Raw genomic sequence first — 14,182 nt, 5'->3', positions numbered from 1 at the left:
CATTATGGATTATATGGACAGCTGAAATATTGAATTACTATCTGGACAAAAGTAATTGTTGAAATTATAAAACTGGCAGTTCTCCTATTTAGTCATGCTGCAAAAATTTTTTTTAAAAAATTACTGATATTCTTTGACGGTTTTGGCAGGACAGCATTGAACAAGCTCAATGTTTCTACAGGTGGGAAAGGACATACCAACTACTTGCAGAATTCTTCACTGGCAAGTTAAAAACAATGCATATAGAAATAAAAGAGAACGTGTTACTTACTCATCTTGCCAGTAAGATATCGTAATTCAACGTATCCATTCCATCATTATACTTTTAAACAGACTTGTATTTGGAGCAAAGTGATATTAAAAAAAATAAACTACACCAATCATCATCATCATCAGGAAAATGGCCCAGAGCTATCCGAACACAACTGTTCACTTGCAGCATCTTGTGGGCACTTCTTAACTGCTACTTAAAATTTAATACAGATAATTTTAAAAGGAAGATTAGTCTTTTAGTGGAATCCAGTAGAAAAATCTCCTCTTGGCAACCATACCATTCTCTCTTTGATATAACAGTGCTTTAGCCACTTCAGAAAGGGTTTGCTCTGATAAATAATTTACAAAACATCACATATCATTCAAATCCAGGTCCGCAATCTCATTTATCTTTCCAAGATTCTTTTTTTTCTTGCTCTAGGAAAAGACATGGCCATTAGCCAACATTCATTTAGTTCCCTATTTCAACACCCCCCCCCCCCCCCCTTTTTTTTAAAAAAAAATAAGGAAGGTAAAATAAAGGACAAAGGTTGTTGGCAGTTCAGGGCTACAAAGACTGATGCTCCCATACCAAACCTAATAATAGAAATCTTGCAAATCCTATCACTTCACACACAAGTTTTCAAAAAACTTACAGGCTCCAGTATATATTTTGAAGCCATTTACATTAATAACTGTATTACTGAGTCTGATCTCTGAGCTACTGAAAGTTAAATACACATTCTTGTCAGCTCAGTAAACAAAATATAGTTTCATATTGCTTTAGCTTGCACAGTCAAAGCAAAACTATATTCATACTGGTAGTATTATTTCTGGCTTACAACTGCCTCAACTAGGATAAATTAGGTGGGGTTTGGGTTGTTTTTTTTCTGTTTTCTTGGGGGTGTTTTTGTTTGGTTGGGGTTTTTTTGTTTGTTTGGATTTTTTTGGTTGGTTGTTTTTTTTTTTGACTGGGTCAGAATATAGTCCAAACAGAAATGCATCTCCTACCTGTGTATCGTTTCTTAATCACTAGTGTATCTTCTGAAGTATAGCAATAAAGTAGTGAAATATAGCAATGATTAGTCACCAGGAAGGTTAAATCCATTTCACCTCTTACAGAACTAGTACGGCCAGTTATTCAACACTGCAGTATTTTCTACCAGAAAAACTAGTAATATTTTTCTTGTTATTCAACCTCAGTTTAAAAGGAAAATAATTTTTCCATTTAATATTAATTACATTGATTTACAAAAAGTTTAAAAGATACAGCTTCCGCTCTGTCACTGAAGACAGTATGTTACCGGATCAATGTTATTCAGACCTATTATTTCTTCAATAGGCCTAATCAATGAGAAGAATGGTTCTTTGCTTTAATTTTGGGAAGAAGGTAAATTACAACTTTCAAAAGGGTATACTTTTCAAGGTCACTAGAATTTGTACAACCAAATTTAAAAGGCTGCCCTGTTCACATAACTGTATTTCCAATTGTAGTAAGGCAAATTTGCAGAAAATTCATACCTTACGCCAACATGCAGTTGCATCAAGTAACTGAAGCGTCACAAAAAGCAGTCAAGAAATAGGCTTTAAAAAAATTATTATACATTATAGAACAATAACAGACCATCAACTCAGCACCTGTAAAGCTGTTTTTTAACTCCCAATTAGAAATTAAGCAATGCTTATTTAAGCATCATACATCCAACTATCATAATCAATCCTTTAAAAGATCATACATTTAACCATCACAATGCATCAATCCTCTAAACAGCGTTAAAACCAAGAACCATATCACAGTATTTTTACTGCCATGAGTAATTCTGGCTCAGAAACCCTTGTGATGCACACACTGTGATCATCTGCCCAAGTTTACATCCTCAGTTTCCTACACGAAGTAGGAAAGAAAGGATTATGTTGTAAAATATAGAATATCATTAGTTCTAAACAGACTGTATTAGTTTACACTGACAGTTTGGTGGGAGATACCTATTTATTCCTGCTACTCACGTAGCACAAATGTTAAACCAGACATTATTTTTAACATTCACAATAGGAAGTCTCAAATGTATCTCCCCTTCCCTTCAGGCAAAAATGCAGAGGCCAGGTTATTCCTATAAACAACCACCGACTGCAGCTGATCAGAACACTGTCATAAATGCTGTGTGAACCAGAAAAGCTATGCAGGTACATCATCAAGAGACTGGCTTACTAAAACAAGTATCACAGGCTATTTGGCAGGCCCCAGTCAGTGTCTCTGCTTTAGGCATTATATAAACCCATGCTCTGATCTCATAAATGCACCACCTTCCTAAAAAGGCCACTGAAAAGATAAAGGAAGAAGCAAGGTCTGCTGCTCAGTTGTGGTATACCACATAGCCTACGATTTTTTTGTGCTGCACAAAAGACCCCACGAAACAACCAAATTATTGGAACAAGTATCATGCTCAACTGCCTGTCATTAAAGCATATAGAAAGACTGAAGACCATCAGATGTCCAGGTCTGAAAGTGACTGCCTTTTATTGGGAAGGCAATGCACATCTATTAATGATTTCACCTCAGCATGCCTGTATAACCTCAACCTGAGTGATGACAGAAGGAAGATATCTGAGCTGTTAGCCCACCATGTAAAGTAGGAATGCACAAACAGCAGAATAAATCACGGGATCAGGGGTGGGTGGGGTGGCAGGCAAGGGGAGACTGCAGGTTGGTGCAGTAGGTGAGGTGGAGAAAGATAACATCACAGCTCATCCTCCTGCATGCTTTTGACACACAGTAGAAAAAAGTAAGGAAGAGCAACGACCCGCATAACAAAGGAAAAAAGAAAATGCATGAGTGACATCATTCAACCATAAAGAATCTAAAATATCATCCAAGTTTAACATCTGGCAGAGCAGAAAGACCAGGAATTAAATATTAATTAAATTAATTAATAAATTAAATTAAATTAATAAAATTAATTAAAAAAAAAACTGGCAGAGATTAGTGTTTCCAGATTTGGGTTACTGCAGCAATTAGGGGGGGGGGAAGCCTACCCAAGGAATACTGTGAGGTTTTCAGGCCTAAGAAGGATGCTAGCCCCATGTCTACCGACTGGTAAGGACTCAGAGTGCCAAAGATGTCAGTGGAACACTGGATGCTACAGCAAAACCTTACCTTAAAAATTCGTGTTCTTCCCCTACACCCCAATCTTTATTTTAGAATAAGCACCCCCCCAAATGTAATTTCACAACATTTACAGTTTTACACCCATTTTAGACAATAATTGCTAATGTTTATCCTAACACTTAAGACTGCTTTCACTGAAAATTACATGAAAATGTGTACACTGTATTTTGATTATAGTGTCATTGTTTCAGTCACTTCAGAAAACGACAAGAAAAACCATGCTTAGTAAGTTTGTCCTACAGAGAAAGACTTAGTAAATAACAAAAAATACTGGTTTTGGCAACTTCAGGAAGTATTTGGTCATTGAACAAAAAAAAAAAACACCACCACACACACCATAACAAAAAACAACCAACCACAAATTTCAACTACGTAGCAAAGTTTACAAGTTCTCAAAGATTAGGGACCCGCTATCAGCACTGCTTTCTCACAGTCTTCATGCGTACTGCAAACCCTGAGATTGGTCCGCACAAAAATCACACTAATTTAAAAACAACAACATAGTCTTAGTATTTGGATACACTACAGCAGTTGCCATATTGAAGCAAAGACTTAGAAGTAATTTATGCAACCAGTAAATTATGTTGTTTATTTTAATGAATCACAACTATCTATTCTGAGAAACTAACAGGTTTTGCTACTGCGTAAAATGAACCCTTGGTAAAAATTCAGCTGGACTTCTGTTACCTTGTGCCAGAATTCGTCTCAAAACTCTGTTCCAAACATCACAATTTTTTCCTACTGTAGTTTCTGTGCTTGTGGAATTTACATGCTCATCTGACTACAGTTACCATTCCCATGAAACTCTTAAAGCATTTAGCATGTTCTAACATCCCAACCCCCAAAAAGTCATATTGTTAAGTCCTGAGAAGTCTTTTTTTTTCAGTATGCCAAGTTACCTACAACTGTAAATCTCACTGAAAGCAAGGAGATTACTATTTGCATTGCTATAGCACTCTGAGGCTTTAAACAGATTGTCTGAAAACTGTTCGGCATTAGCTGTGTACACACAATTATGGTTTTAAGTGCCAGTTTCATCAAATGTTATACACACATCAAAAGAAATGAAAAGTTTCATGCCCAGTCCCAAGAAACTTAAGTTTGAAAAGTAACCCAAAACCCTCAACTATTTACACTTGCAACTGTGTCTCAATGCCTTTTCACAAACATCTCACTATCCTCTGACAACTTGCTGGAAGACACATCCTTATGCATGATACACAAATATTACATCTCTATTATCCTATGAATACAAGCAGCATGCAAGTAATTTCAGGGTTAACAGGGTACAGAGACAATTTTTAATGAAAACGGAAATTGCCATGACCTTCACTAGGGATCCACTGTTCTGGTCCCAAACTTCACACTACATCAATTACTTAACTATTTAGAGCCTTAGAGGGGACAGAGACAGCAAGCTTGCTTTCTCAGAACACTTACATTTTCACAAAGCACATTCATGGGCTATCTACTTTTTTTTTTTTTCTTTTCTTTTTAACCATCACACTGTATTTGAAAAAAAAAAAGAAGTCTTTGGACAAGAACTACTACCAGTAGCATCTCTAAATACTGTGTTTTAAAAATTAGTATTGAAAACCAAAAACTGAGTAAGCCACAGGTCCGATTTCTAGACTCAGCTACTGAAGCAGTTGCTTTTGGCCATAGGCAAGGCAAGGTATTATGAGTGCTTTCAGCTGCAATCCCCCTACTCCAACCATTCTGTGGGTAAACAAAAAAAAGTTTACTTTCCACATCTAAAAAACCACCACCATTTTTCAGAAACTAGTTATTATAAGGTAATCTGAACTTTGATTTTAAGACAGCTTATTATTGACAAATGTCCAAGAGATCCCGTGTTAGCTCTCCAGTACTGCATAGGTATCACATGGTAAAAAGTATACACCTATTCAAAGTAATGGTAAAAACATGCTGACAGGTTGTTACTGCAGAAGCGTGAAAACATCAGTCCTGCTACAAACCTTAACGTAGCACCTAGACACTCAGAGAGCACAAAGCAAAAGCCAGCTCAAGGGCAGTTCTGAGAAGACAGTCCAAGGTACAAAATACTTGCCTTTTCCTTCCCAGCCTGAAAAATATGGTCAAGCCTACAATGCAAACTTGCATGTTTAAAATACTCTGGGACAGAAATTTCTAACTAGCTCTTACAGGAAAATACATCATCTAGCTCCCTGGACCTGATGCATCCCACTTGAACACAGCTCTCCACATCCTTTTGTGTGCCTTAGTATTAACCTCATCAGTCAACAAGCATCACTACAGCTGATGGAACTCAATAGACAAAAAGCTAAACTGCATCTTCATAAAGGAGCACTGTAATGAGGAAGATGTACAACATAGCACAAGCTACTGGACAGGTTTCTCAAAACATTTTGTATTTTTAAATTCTGAAAGGAGCATTCCTGCTCCCTCTTCCAAACTGGGAAACAATACAACCTAGAATAAAGGAGCTCACAACTATTGCTTCAAAAACAGAATGCAACTTCAGGCTTCAAAAGTCTCTTTTCCTTGCAATACAGAAAAGACAATAAAAGTTAAAATCTATTTCAGATTAAAGACTTTTTTCATTTCACATAATATACAAGATATTAGAACAAAACCAAAACTAATTTATTTTTACCGAAGTTGCTTCAGCTGTACTCAAACCAACTATGATTAGTGCTCTGCGTAGTGTATGTTAACACAAAATGCCGGGAAGAAACAACTCTCAACAAAACAGCCACAAAAAACCCTACAGAAAGACATGTACGTGCACATACACGCACCTTTTCTGGAAAGGTGTTTATATTAATTTGCCCTTGTCCTCTTCATAAACTTCACATAAAACAAGAATGCAGGTTGGCTTATTTGCAATATATAGCCACTGAAATTTTTTTAGAAATCCACTTTCCGTTGAAAAACCAGCACCCAAATAAAAGGATACATCTCCTGGAGAAGGGTTCAAAGCACCAACTCAGAAACATAGATAAGTCTCCCAGTCCTCTGGAGGCTCAGCCTTCATTTTTAACAGAATAAATCTTAAAGCCTCTACACACTTACAGACGGGAGCCTTTCAAATCATAATCCAAGTTTAACAGACACACAAGACTATCGTACACAACCTAAACCCACCACTTCGGATAAGCGTAGGCCCTGCTATCATTTAAAAAGTTACTGAATTTGTATACTTCACTTATTTAAATTGCATCCCTTCTGTGATCTTTTGTCAATTCCTATGGTAGCACTATAGGAGAAAGAAGGCTCTTCCCTCCTAAATGGGAGTGAGTTTATTATTTTGTGTGTGAGTTTATTATTTTGTGTGTGAGTTTATTATTTTGTGTGTGAGTTTATTATTTTGTGTGTGAGTTTATTATTTTGTGTGTGAGTTTATTATTTTGTGTGTGAGTTTATTATTTTGTGTGTGAGTTTATTATTTTGTGTGTGAGTTTATTATTTTGTGTGTGAGTTTATTATTTTGTGTGTGAGTTTATTATTTTGTGTGTGAGTTTATTATTTTGTGTGTGAGTTTATTATTTTGTGTGTGAGTTTATTATTTTGTGTGTGAGTTTATTATTTTGTGTGTGAGTTTATTATTTTGTGTGTGAGTTTATTATTTTGTGTGTGAGTTTATTATTTTGTGTGTGAGTTTATTATTTTGTGTGTGAGTTTATTATTTTGTGTGTGAGTTTATTATTTTGTGTGTGAGTTTATTATTTTGTGTGTGAGTTTATTATTTTGTGTGTGAGTTTATTATTTTGTGTGTGAGTTTATTATTTTGTGTGTGAGTTTATTATTTTGTGTGTGAGTTTATTATTTTGTGTGTGAGTTTATTATTTTGTGTGTGAGTTTATTATTTTGTGTGTGAGTTTATTATTTTGTGTGTGAGTTTATTATTTTGTGTGTGAGTTTATTATTTTGTGTGTGAGTTTATTATTTTGTGTGTGAGTTTATTATTTTGTGTGTGAGTTTATTATTTTGTGTGTGAGTTTATTATTTTGTGTGTGAGTTTATTATTTTGTGTGTGAGTTTATTATTTTGTGTGTGAGTTTATTATTTTGTGTGTGAGTTTCCTGCTTCGGTACTGCACCTGGGACTAAACAATTAAAAGCATTTTATTCATCTTTTCATTACTGTAGCAGTAAGAGTATTTTTAAAATAATAAAAGGAGTCCTGTAAATAAAGCTATTAATATAACTGGGCTATGAAGCCTATCCACAAGTCCCCCTTTCTGCATTCTCCACTGTGAGATGAGAGCCCAAATGCAGATCCTGCCCCTAAGGGGTACTTAGGCTTACCAGCCAAGTTACAAGTAGCTCAAGCTGTAAAGACATCCTATATACACTGCAGTTTTCTACATATAGCTTCCTGTAATGCTGATGACCATCACCTGCATTGTGCAAATCTAACCTTGGGCCAAGCAGTCTTCAGACTTCTTGAAACTATCTCTTCAGTTTTGAAGTGAAAAGACCAAGAGAAGAAGCGGGGTGGGGCAGTGAGAGAGAACTTAGTATTCTTCAGCTGTGTTATGATAACCTGTGACAATATGTTCTCTTCAGGGATACACATTTAGAAGTTGTCTCTATCAAACAGATGAGACTGAGACGACCATGCACCATCAGAGTACTGCATGTAGACAATGCTCCCCAGTTCCACATTCAGCTCCTACTGGGTTTGCTTCCTTCTTTCACCTTCTGCAAAGTACCCTTGGGAAATTAATTCAAACTGTGTTTTTAAGTCAGATTTTATATAAAGGTAACTCAAATCAATTTTCTTTACGCTTACAGTGTAAAAAAACCCTGATGTCTTCAGAGTCACCCAAAGCGGTATTTCAGAAACACTTAAAATTAGGAGGCATCCTAAAAGAAAAAGTGTTTCTTTTAAAATCCAAACTTCATCCTTTCTGTTCCCTTACTTGCCTACTATGAGACCAGAAAACGGTTCAAATAGCTTGAACTCCAGGTGGGTCTTTTTTTGTTTGTTTGTTTGAGCTTTTCATGTTTGGTGTGGTTTTTTTGTTTGTTTTGTTGTTGTTGTTTTTTTTCTTTTGGTTTGAGGTTTTTTTCTTAAACTAAACTCTTCTGGCATGCAGTACAACCTCAAGTGTGCCAACAACAGGCTTGCTTTTCTTCATTCCCTCTCTGAATTTGCTCCTTGGCTCCCAAGAACAAACTGAAATCACTACTGCAGATCTAACCAAGTAGATTATACCTAAAGTTGCGTTACTCCTTACATAGCAGCCATTAGTCGAAGCATGAAGTCATTTTCCAGGTGATACCTTTACCTTCTATGTAGCTCAAATTCTTCTTTTTCAAAAGTAATAAAGAGTTTTCACTCTTCGTACCTCCCTCAAAACTCACCCCCTTAAATCCCTCTAGACGTCTTAAGAGCACCATACATTTCTGTTACTCGCCATGCACTATCTTTGTGACAAAAAACAATGCACTTAGACCTTATAACAATTACTTATCATTATCAACCTCACCATGATCTCATCTTCTATACCATCAACAATGCCACCCATTGTGTTTGACACAGTTAAAAAATACACCTCATCCCTATCATTAGTCTGTAACCCTTCCAAGAATCTCACCTTTAAGTATACTTTTAGGCATTCACTCAGAGGTAAACTTAATTTCTACAACCGTGACCATCACTTGCTTCTTATTTTCACATTTTCTTCCTGTATCTCAGTTTCTTCATTTGCTTAGGAGATTCCCAAACTTTTTGGCATGGAATACATGGGTTTTTGTCACGTGTACATATTGTTCTTTGAGTAGGGCTGCACTTCTTAACTTCAAATTCTACCTATTACTGCATTGCAGCTAGGATGAAGCAGGTGACATGTAATCACAAGCAGGTAAGCAGTGGTCCAATTCACAGACCATAATCCCATGGGCATGTCGATTTTTACATTCTTTGGGAAAAAGTGTTGCTTTTAAGCAAATTAAACAAACTCCAGTATGAAAAGCACACACTTTGTTGCCATAATATTATGTTTACTCAGATGTTTGTATATATGCCTATTTTTTTCTCATAACTTATTACCAAAGTCATCCAACATAAATGCGTATAGCATGTTTACAGTGTGGCACAGGATAATTATTAGTTGTCTTGATGCTAATTGCTCAGGGAAAATGTTTAATTGCATATTAAATTGATCATATGCATATTTTATTTAGTTTACTCTTTGGGGAAAGTTTACTGTCAGCACTATCTAGATTTGAGCAGTGCTATACTAAATATAGAAGTAGGGCTTTATGAGACTGGACTACTGTCCAAAATGCAATTTTATATAAAAAGAGCAGAGCCCTGTTCTACTTCAAGATGAAGCAGATGAATTTCTGCACCAAGTCAAGAAATATCCTGCCTAGTTGCCTTACATACCTGACGGGAAAAAATATTAGGACCAAAAGCAAAATGATTAAGGCTACAAATTCCAAAACCTGATATGGGATTACAAGAGAACTACTAGTTTAGATTTCTTCCACTAATGCAATTATGAAATGGAAGCTTTAAATAGAGTGTGCTATGTTTTGGGTTTGTTGGTTGTGTTTTGGGGGGGGGTTGTTTGTTGTTTTTTTTAAAGGACTTCATTTTGACACAGATACATATAACTTGACATCCTTCTGCTCAAACTATTATTTTAAAAGCAGATGTAATACAAATAATGTCACTGCAAATAACACAGTTACTTGTCTTACTGAGGCCTAAGTAGCAGAGAACCAACAGAACTAAACACCTATATTCCTACGGGCAACAAGTGATAGCAGCTAGGCCATCGGCCTTTCTGTTGCTGAGTCGCTGCTTTTTGTTCAGTAAAAACACTGGCAGTAACATACTATACCAGGTGCTACAGAGCAATACAAGTAACAAAAAACTATTTTTCATGCATGTATTTATTTTAAAATACACAGTCAGTTCTGGTCTCCTTTCTGAAGGGGAAGAAACCTGGACAAATAGCTGATTAAATGTTAACAGTGTCATTCCCCTGCTCCAACAGGAACTGAACTTCATTCTTGAGAGAAGCGGTTTATTCAACAGCCAAGACACTGAAGTTGCTTACAGGCGTTTACCTTTACAAGCCATCCCTCATGACACAATGCCGCTGAAAATCTGCGATTCATAAAATACGCTGTATGTATTTTATACAAGACCTACAACAGCAGTTTTTAACTTGATCAAGTGCTGAAATCCATGGCAGAGGGGTAATAAAGGTGAACAGGCAAAGTAGCCCTATACTCCAAGGAGTTACCCAAGAGCCTGGCATTTCAAACAAATGAAACAGAGATTGCTCTATTAGTCCCTGCTTTTTTATATGTATAAGTAATGTTCAATATTGACATACTGTGAAGAAATGACCTCCTCAATCAAAAAGTAATTCTATAATTAAAAACCCAGACCACTGTAGTTCATTTTACAAATACAGTAAAATTATCTCTATTAGAATATAATAAAGCACTGTTAACTAGCCATGCTACATAAACCAGAGCTCAAACAGCTCAGAACAAAATCAGTACTTCACAGAAGACCAGCTTTTCTTAGCAAGTTTTCAAGCAGGCCTATTAAAGAAAGTTAAATAGAAGTCTCTTGAAGGCTTGAGATTTGCCTTCAACTATTATATTTAAGCCCGGGGGGTGTGGGGATGCAGGTGGTCCGGGACAGAAATTACTGCAGCAATTTGTATTGCAAGGCTTCTGGAAACAAATCTAGTCAGGGTCTCAAACCTGGGTTTTAGTCTTCTTCTACATTATTTCAAAGTCTGTAGTATCAATCAAAGTGCATGAAGTTCAAGAGGCCATTCTCTGTCCTACCAATAACATTAAATTGCCATACTGCTCAAGTAAAGTATATGACTCCTAGCATCAGAAGTCATAACAACAGAAGAAAGGGATAGGAGAAGGGTCATAGCAAAATTCATTCAGCCAGCAGCTTGTTTACTGTAATTTTGTGAGGGATTTTTAAACAGTGCTTGAAGGTGATTATGCTCTGCCTCAAAAAAAGGCAGCTGTATCGCTGATAGCCTGCAGAAGGTGCTAAGAAACCTCCACTTCAACAAAAAGGCATAGCTGAAGGAAAGAATGTATTGAAAAAAACATCACTTCGCAAATCCATCCAACAATACTATTGGACCATGCCCAAGTCTGAAATTGAAGTCTGCCAGCATCAGCCTCCCTCCAAGACTGACAGGATTATTTTATGTAGCAGGAAGTTGTTCCTGTTCACTTCCATTCAGTAACAGAACTAATGAAATAACCTGTGCCTACATCATACACAGTTAAGGGCCACTGTCTATGATAACAAAAGTCTTATCTGTAATACTCAAAACTATTTCCACTGCAAGTTTTCTTGTGAAGTGCAACCACAAAAACACTTTCTCTGATGTAATTCCAAGTAAGTGCAAAGCATGGCTGGGACATGACACACCGATAAACTCATGTAAGACATACTTGCAGGAATCCACTTAATGAGAAGATTTCCTGCGCAGAATTTTTTCCCTGCCTCTTCCTTGACAAACAGGAGAAAATGCAGTATCCCAATGGAAACAGAGAAGCAGCCTAACAAAAGCTACCCTGTATAAGTCACTGAACAGTCTTCAGGACTCAACTAACCTGTAAAGCCAAGGGACAAGTAAACAAGTAAGACAATTTTTCACTTCATGCACTCATGAAGTGCAGCTGGTTTAGCACTAGGAAATAAATACAACAAAAATCTCACTGGGTCCTCTTGCAAGGAAGCCTGCAGTTCTGATCCCTACAGACTGCCTGTTTTCAGCTCCCTTACAGGCTAGCGTGAGAAAATCATCTCCCTTAACTAGACAGAAGTAGCAAGTAGACAGTGGATCCTGAGGCATAAGCAAGATCGGCTACACCACTGTTTCTTAGCAGTCTAAATCAAAGCATTATTTACAGTTCTCATCCTTTGGTGACTTAACTCTCCAGTATTTATTTGCAATGCTTACAACTAAGCTTCTATGCTTATAGCATAAGAAAGAATGCTATCAATTTAGTGAAAATGAGTAGTTACATGCGGCTTTTTTTAACAGCAAAGCTAATTTAAATGAGTATTTACACTTAGGATGAGCACAGTATCTCCCTCAGTTCTGCAAAAAGCAAGCATTTGTGAAACATCAATTAGGCAATGCAAATCAGAATTTTGGAAGAGTGTAGAAAAGGTTTTGAAAACCACTTGTCTAAAGCACAACACTTCAATAATAGCCTATAAAGATTTCTATATAACCCAACCCACAGAAGGGGCCCATTCTCTATATCTCTACCTTGATACTGACAATATAACCTAAGCACCTTCATCACTAACAAGAAGCCTCGTTAACAGTCAACATCTGTAAGATTAAACATCTACACCTTGGAATTTCTGGGACATAAATTAACTGTACCGGATAGATTTCTTTAAAACAGGAACAGGAACTAAAACAAAAACACCCAAATACACAAGGGAAAAACCCACCACAGACACCCCACACACCCCCCAAAAAAAAACAAATCCAAAAATCTCCCTGCAGTATAAGTTGTACAGAAAGTACTATCCAGACTTAAAATTCTGGTTGAAATCTTGACTCCACTGCTATCTGAGAGCTGTGCCACTGATGTCAATGGAGTTTGGATATAACATATAATTCCCCTGGTTTTTAACTTCTGGCAAGATTTTCTTTGAATATGCCATTTAAAGGGTGCTCAGCTTTAAGCAAACTACTATAAATTTTACTATTTGGGAAATAAGACATATTTGCAGCCCAAGCTAGTTTCCTTTAAAGTTTATTTGAACCTAAATGCAAGGTTCACATTAACTGACCAATAAAAAAGACATATATTTCATGTTCCAAATGTAATCAAGTCGCGTATATAGTACTTAATCCAAAGCACTCTAAAGTTACTTGATCTGACCAGAGTACCTCCTACCACTGCCAAATAAATAAAAAGTATGATCTGGTTATTCCACACACACTAAAATAGTTTCATGATAGGCTAATTAATCATGAACATAACTTTTCAGACATTACATAATTTCACACAGACTTGCTTGTAGCTCCTGCCAAAAAAACCAACAATTTGTATGCGAAATAAATCTGCACTTGAGGAGAGATGACAGTGACAAAACATGACGAGAGGAAGAAAGAGAGGGGGAGAAAGGAAGGGGAAAGTATTAATATCACACAAAAAACCCTGTATAATTTTATTACTGAAAACACAGCAAAGCTTAAAAGCCAAAATACATGAATCAAGTGAACCCAGCAATCAAAAGTAACTTTTCACTCTTTTTTTTTTTTTTTTTTTTTAATTAAATTACAGACTATGGCTTGAAATGATGTTTGATAAAACTTCAGAAACACAAATCTAAATCACGCAGCTTGTTCTGTGACACTTACCTGAGATCAGGAATCTCCTAATAACAGTGGGTTTATTTCTCACCTGGGATAGATCTAGTAGTGCACAGATCACTCTTACATTTCATCAAAATTTTCAGATTTACAGTTCCAACCTGCCAATAAGTTTATGTGATTAATTCGAATTATATGTTAAAAATATACACAAAGAAAGTTAGATACCAAGAAAGCCAAAAACCAACTTTTCCCTGCAACATATTTTTAATCCCCCTTGTAGGCCCCTCTGATAATGCATTTAAACCCCAAATGGCCAAGGCACTTGAACTGATAACATAATGACCATGAAGGCAGATAGAAGGGGCAGGGGGGGATCAAACCGATATTCCAGAATCATTAATTTCAATTCCTCCAAGGGTGTACAGCAG

The 14,182-nt window shown here is 36.4% G+C and overlaps 1 protein-coding gene across 8 annotated transcripts in view; it reads right to left on the bottom strand.

Annotated features, from left to right (window-relative positions):
* Window positions 1-14,182, bottom strand: part of KAT6B (lysine acetyltransferase 6B) — a 145,376-nt gene that overhangs the window by 57,392 nt on the left and 73,802 nt on the right. Inside the window, exon 1 of one of the 8 annotated variants that reach the window (XM_080403187.1) lies at window positions 13,843-13,851. The exons of the other annotated variants lie outside the window; for them this stretch is intronic. The gene's annotated coding sequence lies outside the window, so the exon portion shown is untranslated. Of the gene's footprint in view, window positions 1-13,842; window positions 13,852-14,182 lie in introns of those variants that run through there. 8 annotated transcript variants of the gene reach the window in all.

The sequence above is a fragment of the Falco punctatus genome (assembly GCF_963210335.1).
Source record: "Falco punctatus genome assembly, chromosome: 9".
Lineage (NCBI taxonomy): Eukaryota > Metazoa > Chordata > Aves > Falconiformes > Falconidae > Falco > Falco punctatus.
The sequence above is the reverse complement of the archived record's forward strand: the minus strand, read 5'-3'. Positions and strand labels throughout refer to the sequence as shown.